Source organism: Pteropus vampyrus, unplaced genomic scaffold (genome assembly GCF_000151845.1).
Source record: "Pteropus vampyrus isolate Shadow unplaced genomic scaffold, Pvam_2.0 Scaffold12, whole genome shotgun sequence".
Taxonomy (NCBI): domain Eukaryota; kingdom Metazoa; phylum Chordata; class Mammalia; order Chiroptera; family Pteropodidae; genus Pteropus; species Pteropus vampyrus.
The window spans coordinates 6212270-6218670 of record NW_011888793.1 but is presented as its reverse complement, the minus strand read 5'-3'; the positions used below and the strand labels follow the sequence as shown (position 1 = coordinate 6218670).

General features: G+C 39.4%; 1 protein-coding gene and 1 pseudogene across 1 annotated transcript in view; both read right to left on the bottom strand.

The window, feature by feature from the left end:
* OTOL1 (otolin 1) overlaps positions 1 to 6401 on the bottom strand; it is a 98391-nt gene that overhangs the window by 83839 nt on the left and 8151 nt on the right. The window lies entirely within an intron of this gene.
* Positions 5147 to 5884, bottom strand: LOC105305321 (annotated as a pseudogene).

Sequence of the window (6401 nt, the reverse complement as noted above, 5' to 3'; positions counted from 1 at the left end):
GGGGCGGGTATAAGAAAGGTTAGAGTGAGCTGGAGAAAAGGAAGAAACCCAAGTGTTTCTGATACTCTTCCTCCTCTTCCGCCTCCTAAAGAATGACTGATCTAAGGCTCATATTCCTATACAGGGCTCTAATACTTTAGCATCAGAACCACCTGGAGCAGGGGAACGGTCTAACAAGTCCCCAGGTGAGGCTAATGCTGCTGGTCTACAGACCACACTTCGAGAATCACTTTTCTATATTAATCCCTAGCAAACCTTCGCTTAAATATCTCCAACCTCAAGGGACATTGAAGTGAAATTAACACTGTCCACTCAACAAAGCCGGAAGTTACAATTGTATTTATTGACAATGAGGAAATATTACCAAAAGTTAAGTATTGTAAAAATAAATTCTAAAGATATTTACTTCTGAAATACAAACAACAAAAGTTATTGAATTTTACTAAAAAATAAAAGGGCTTTTTTTTTTTTTTAATAACTATCAGCAAGCCCAGTGCTAAATTGTCCATGTACAAGGTTTATTCCCGGTCGGAAGAAAACCCCTGCAGACTCAAAAGCTAATATGCAGGTTCTGCATAAACATTGACAGAGTCTCAGTTGAGCTCATTTAGCTTAACAGGTCTCTACTTCCAGTCACAGTGAGGAGCAGAGATCAATAAAAGCTCCATAACGCTTTTCTGTTAGTCTCCAGACTTTCTTTGCACAAAATGATAAAAAATGAGCAAGAGTCAGTACTGTAATAGACTTAACTCATGCCTACCTGCTCATTAAAGCTCCCTACAGTTACAAAGAGGCACGTGACACTTCTTAGGGGGTTTCTGTGTTTTTCTGGGATCATTTTAGAGATATCCTTCCACTTCATTTGTTATCAATTCACCAAATCCTAGATATGAAAGAGGCCTTAGAAATCTTTAAGTTTAACTTTCCATGAGCCTATATTGCAAGGATCTTTCCTACAATATCCTTAGGAGATATAAATCTGACAGTCTTCAAAAGATGAAGACACAGATCTTCAAGACTTCTCTCGGAATCATTTTACCTGGCTCCCTGACCTATTCTTCATGTGATATGCTTGTTGATTAAAGTAAATCCTTCAAACTATGGTACCTAAGACAACCTTGGAAGGGAGTCGAGACTGCTGAACTAATTACCATAACAAAAATAAAAGCTCCATGAAGGGAGGAAATCAGCCTGTGTTTGTCACTGTTGTATGCCAGAGTGGGCAAAGCTGGACATAGGTGCCAATAAACTGTTTATTGGATAAATTAATGAGATCATCACAGGTATCCATAGCTGTGATAACATTTTTTAATTTTCTAGAATAACTTTAAATGACTTGTCCTGTTGCCAAGCTCCTAGAAGGCTACAAAGACACAAATTTTGGCTTCAGAACAGAAGGTATTGTATTTTATACCTAAAATACTTGCTAGTGACACTTCAAAATAGTCAGAGGAAACAAAATGTATCAAGCAAGCTCTGGATGCAAATATGAAACATTAAATTAAATATTAGTTTTATAAAAATAAAGCTGCCATACAACCAGTAATTCCTCCTCTGGGTATTTATCCAAAGAAAATAAAACCACTAATGTGAAAAGCCATATGTACCCCTATGTTCATTGCAGCATTATTTACAGCAACTAAGATATGGAAACAACCTAGGTGCTCATGGATGAATGAATGAATAAAGAAGATGCAGTAAATGTTTTCAATGAAATATTACTCAGCAATAAAAAAGAATAAAATCTTGCCATTTGTGACAACATGATGAGCCTAGAGGGTATTACGCTATGTGAAATAAGCCAGACAGACAAAGACAGATATCATGTAATTTTACTTTAATATGGAATATTAAAAAAATGAATAAACAAGACAAAACAGAAACAGACCCATAGATGTAGAGAAGAAGCTGAAGTTTGCCAGAGGGGAAGAAGGTGATGGGGACAGAAGGATTTAACTGAATACAGAAGCAAGACAGCATTTTAAGTGTTTTTATAAGTGTCTGTACACGTTGCAATATGTGTCCACAGCTTGCTTTAATTATGTCCTGGCAGCGACAGTGGGGGACTAGATACCACTCGATCACCTCTAACTATTGATGTTTGCCATGTTTCAACCCCCAAATAACTTATTAACGTACGCTCAATGAACCAGCTGAGGTCAGCTCACACACAGCAATTCAGAGAGAGGGAACAGGCACTGGCACATGCAGAGAAAAGCTAGGGGACAGAGGGACAACCCCCAAAGGGGCTTAGTTCCTATGTGTTTGGATTCTCCTGGATTTTTGAGGCAGCATCCTGACCTGCGTTTTCCTCGAGCTGTTTGAATGAGTTCCTTGCCAAGAGCTGGTTGGGGTTGGGCATTCGAAGGTGAGCTGAAGGATATCCTTGGGAAACATGGAATTCCAGGTATCTGGCTCCCAGGGTAGGAACAGGGGCTAGAAGGAGAGGAGGCTGAAGGCCTGTGAGCGAGTGATTCGAGGAGGTTATCTCTGGCTTCAGGAGGAGAAAATTTAAATACATATTAGTGTTGTGAATTTTTTTGAATTTTTAGGTTTAGTTGGATCCTAGCAAATCTCTCTCTCTATATGAACATAAGATCTACTCAGAAAGAAAATTAAAGCTTCAGTTAACCCGTATAATCCTAGATTATAATTTTGCCACTTAAAAAAAAAACTTTCATTATCAACTTCACTATTAAGGAAGAAAACTAATAACCACTGAGCACTCTCTATATGCAAGGCCATGGGAAAGACTCCTTTACGAACATCATCTTATTTATCACATCAATATGTGCTTTCAGATTGCCAGATAATCTAGATTCTAGATAGCTACTGAAACCTACAGTAAACCAGTTAGGCAACTTTTGTGTTCAATTTAAATTAAACGATTCAATAGCTAAATTGAAATGTAAATTTCTAATACCTAACACACACCTTGCACCTGTGTTCAGGGACTAGAATTGAAGAAAATAAACATTGGCTTTAGTAGATGAGAGTAGGAAAGATATTTGCCAATCAAGTCAAATCAAATACTATTTGATATAGCCGCATAGGACAGGCATTTTAAGCACTTTATTATTTCCTCATAAACAAACAAACAAAAAATTCAACTTTAAGGGCTGCAAGTAATATTTTAAAAGGATACAGAGAGGGCAAGAATGGTCATCCCATCCTTCGCAAGAGGCACAGAAGGTCAAAAATCTCCCCTAATACAGAAGGGAGCAAATAAAACTGTATCGTTTGCCAGGATGATTAAAATGCAGAGTGTCACCCGAGTGCCTTTTCCACTAAAACCTCCCTCCCATCTCTCATTCTCTATCCTGTCTCTCTTACCAGCTGAGCCACTTTTATTCCTCTTTTTATTCTAAGGAAGAATCGTCTGCTTGTATCTCTCCCCATCTTTTCAACACCCCATCCTCGTTTCCCCACTCTTTTCCTCCCTTTTTTCTCCCCTAGCGGCCATGATAAATTGAAGCCTTCAATTTTATAGTTCTTGATTGGAAAATTTTATAGTTCTCCCTTAAGAATGCCTCAGCTTTTTTTAAATGAGCTCCAGTCTTGTTTAAAACTTCAAGTTTGTCTAATTACTACTAAAATTGTCATGAAATCTGCTAAGTCCAGAAAACCTAGTTCGAAGCCTTCATGAAAGATAACTTTCAGATGGATTTGTGAAAAGCAGATTTTTGCAGACCTGGAGAAGGAGGACACACTGCAAGAGGGTATGTATCTAGGAATGCTTGACCACTTGTAAAGTCAATCATTGAATTAAGAAATAAATAAATAAAAAGCGTGATGAAAGAAAAACCCCAATATGGAAGATTTGGGGCAAATAAAATATACCATTACTGAGATATAGTGAATTCAAACTATTACATTGTTTAGGTATAAAGAATGAAAACCTGAAGCAGAAAAGAAAAACCATTTTGTCTTGATATAAGACATTTTTCACAAGTAAAGGGAAATTACGAGTGCTCACTTTGTTTCAGCTATTGATCTTCTTAATTGCTCCTTCCTTTGTTATTATTGATTTCAAAATCAAAAATGAGGGCTTAGCATTTATTCATTTGCTCATCCCTCAAATGCCTGCAGTGAGGAGGGGTGAGATGATGGGGAAAAGGATAGTATCTTCTTCCTCTGCAGCTTCTAAACTTAGAGACAGCTTCAAAACCAAATGCCTCAAAAGGGAGGACACAAATGTTGATATATTGCTGACTGAAATGACTTGTCCTGCTTATAAACATCAGAGAACAAAAAACTGCTTCAAGATTCCTCGCAACTTCAGAGCCACTATCGGGTCTCACCACAGGTCTTAATTCACAGTTCTGTTATTTGTCCCTCGAAATCAGTTCTTTTATTGCTACGTGCAATGACCTGCATTCAGGCTCTCTTCTCCTGGGACCTGAAATATCCTGAGGACTTACGTGTGGATTTGCAGTTCCCAAAGACATCCCAGAGAGACTTCTGAGCACGCTCTGTGTCACATCCAAACGCCACTGCAGGAAAAATAGCTTTCACCCTTAAAACCTGGAACTGATCATGTATTATTCACACAATAGTTTGAGGAAAACACCTAGGTAACCTGTTACTCAAAATTGTATCTCAACTTTCCTCAGCAACAACAATAATCTGATTCTTTTTCTTGTAAGAAGCTATGAGCCTTCTTAAAACTAAGATGAAAAACTAAGATGACAATTTATATTTAATTTTCTCCTGAATTAGATTTGGATATTTACTATGGAAATGCACCTTCATGACAAAGGTCTTTGCTTTCTTATATTTGTCATCTCTAAGAAACTCCTAAATAGAAATGTTGAACAGTTCTATTCCCTCCAAATAAACTCCATTAACTATGTTAATGGAAGATAAGGTTAACATGAAATAAAACCCAAGTAGTGCAAATATTTTACTGTAAATATTCATGCTACCTACTACCTATTTTATCAGAGTCGCTGACAAATTAAAACCAACACCAAACCCAAACAACTTTTTTTTCTCCAGGGCCAGCAAATTTAATACACAAGTCTCAAAAGTCAGTGGCAAAGACAAAGTGAATAAAATAAAAACAAAGTCAGAGGAAGAGGGCCACATAGAGAGGAGCAATAAGTGGGCAAGTTCGCTGGAGCAGGAAGCTGTCCTTCTTTGGGCATCACATCTCATCCAACCCGTAGTCTTCCTTGGGGAAGTCCTCCACAGTCACAACTGATGGCCTGACAAAGAAAGGCACCTACTTGGCCTGGCATTTAAAGTGGCATTTCCCATTCACACTGCCATCATTTTTTCCTAGTGGCTCATCATAGTGGACACCAAGCTAGTAGCCAGGCTTGAAATCTGTGCATCTTACATACATGACAGTGCCCAGGTGAGGGGACTGCCCAGACGCCGGCGCTTCACAGCCGCTGCACACAGGGATGGCACTGGCCTGGGCCTTCTCCTCTGTGGGGCGCTGGATGGTCTCAGCCTCTCGCTGTGCCCGCTCCTCTTCGTTGTATCGGCCTAGCTTGCTGCCCTTCAGGAAAGTGAACTGAATCTTGCCTCCGGTCGTAGTCTTCTTGTGAGAGCTTGTCTTTCTCCACCTTGGACACATCCTCATACTCTCCAAGGCCAGCACCGCCGTGGTCTATGACGTGGATGCGGCAGCCATCATCGGGGTACGAGCCCAGCAAGGCACCCTCCCGACTCAGCTTGCTTCGCTGTACAACTCGTCATCAGCACCAAACAGCTCCAGTTCCATGCAAGCAGCAAGGCTGCACACCACAAGCTCTAGTTTACACTTGAACTCAACTATGTTAAGGCTGTGACTGTACCGCTTTTCAGAGAGAAAGCTATTGAAAGAGCCGCTGATGAAAATGGTAACTGTGGGCGCCGATAAGCCGGTCACCTCCATCTCGCCACGCCCTGCCGGGGCCGCAGCCCGGTCTGCCCCCAAACACAAAATTTTTTAAAGATTATCTCTCATTTTCTAGCTAAGTCACTTCCTAATAAACAACTTGTCTCTCATAACAACCCCAGATTCAGAAGTCAAGCTCAGGAAATTACCAATTTCATGGACCTCTAGAATCTTTTGAATATAACGGAGTTACAAATGTTACACTCACATATGCTAAGAGTCTATTTCATAGCCTCTGTTAAATGTTTACCTTTCCTTTATATTCATTGGTTTGACTCTCAAACAATTAATAAAATAATGTATATGTGGTTAAGAGTGGTTCAACTCACATCTTCATCTGCAAGTTCTACTGTGTTTCACTCGCATCTCAGAAGTCCCCTGTCCCTACTTATATTTTCCTATTGAGAAACAATACTCTATTATCACAGATTTTAACCTGGCTCCCTTGAGAAATACTTCCTGGAGTATTAGGTTATTTCTTTTTTAGGACTTTATAATTGAAAGTTTCTTCAGC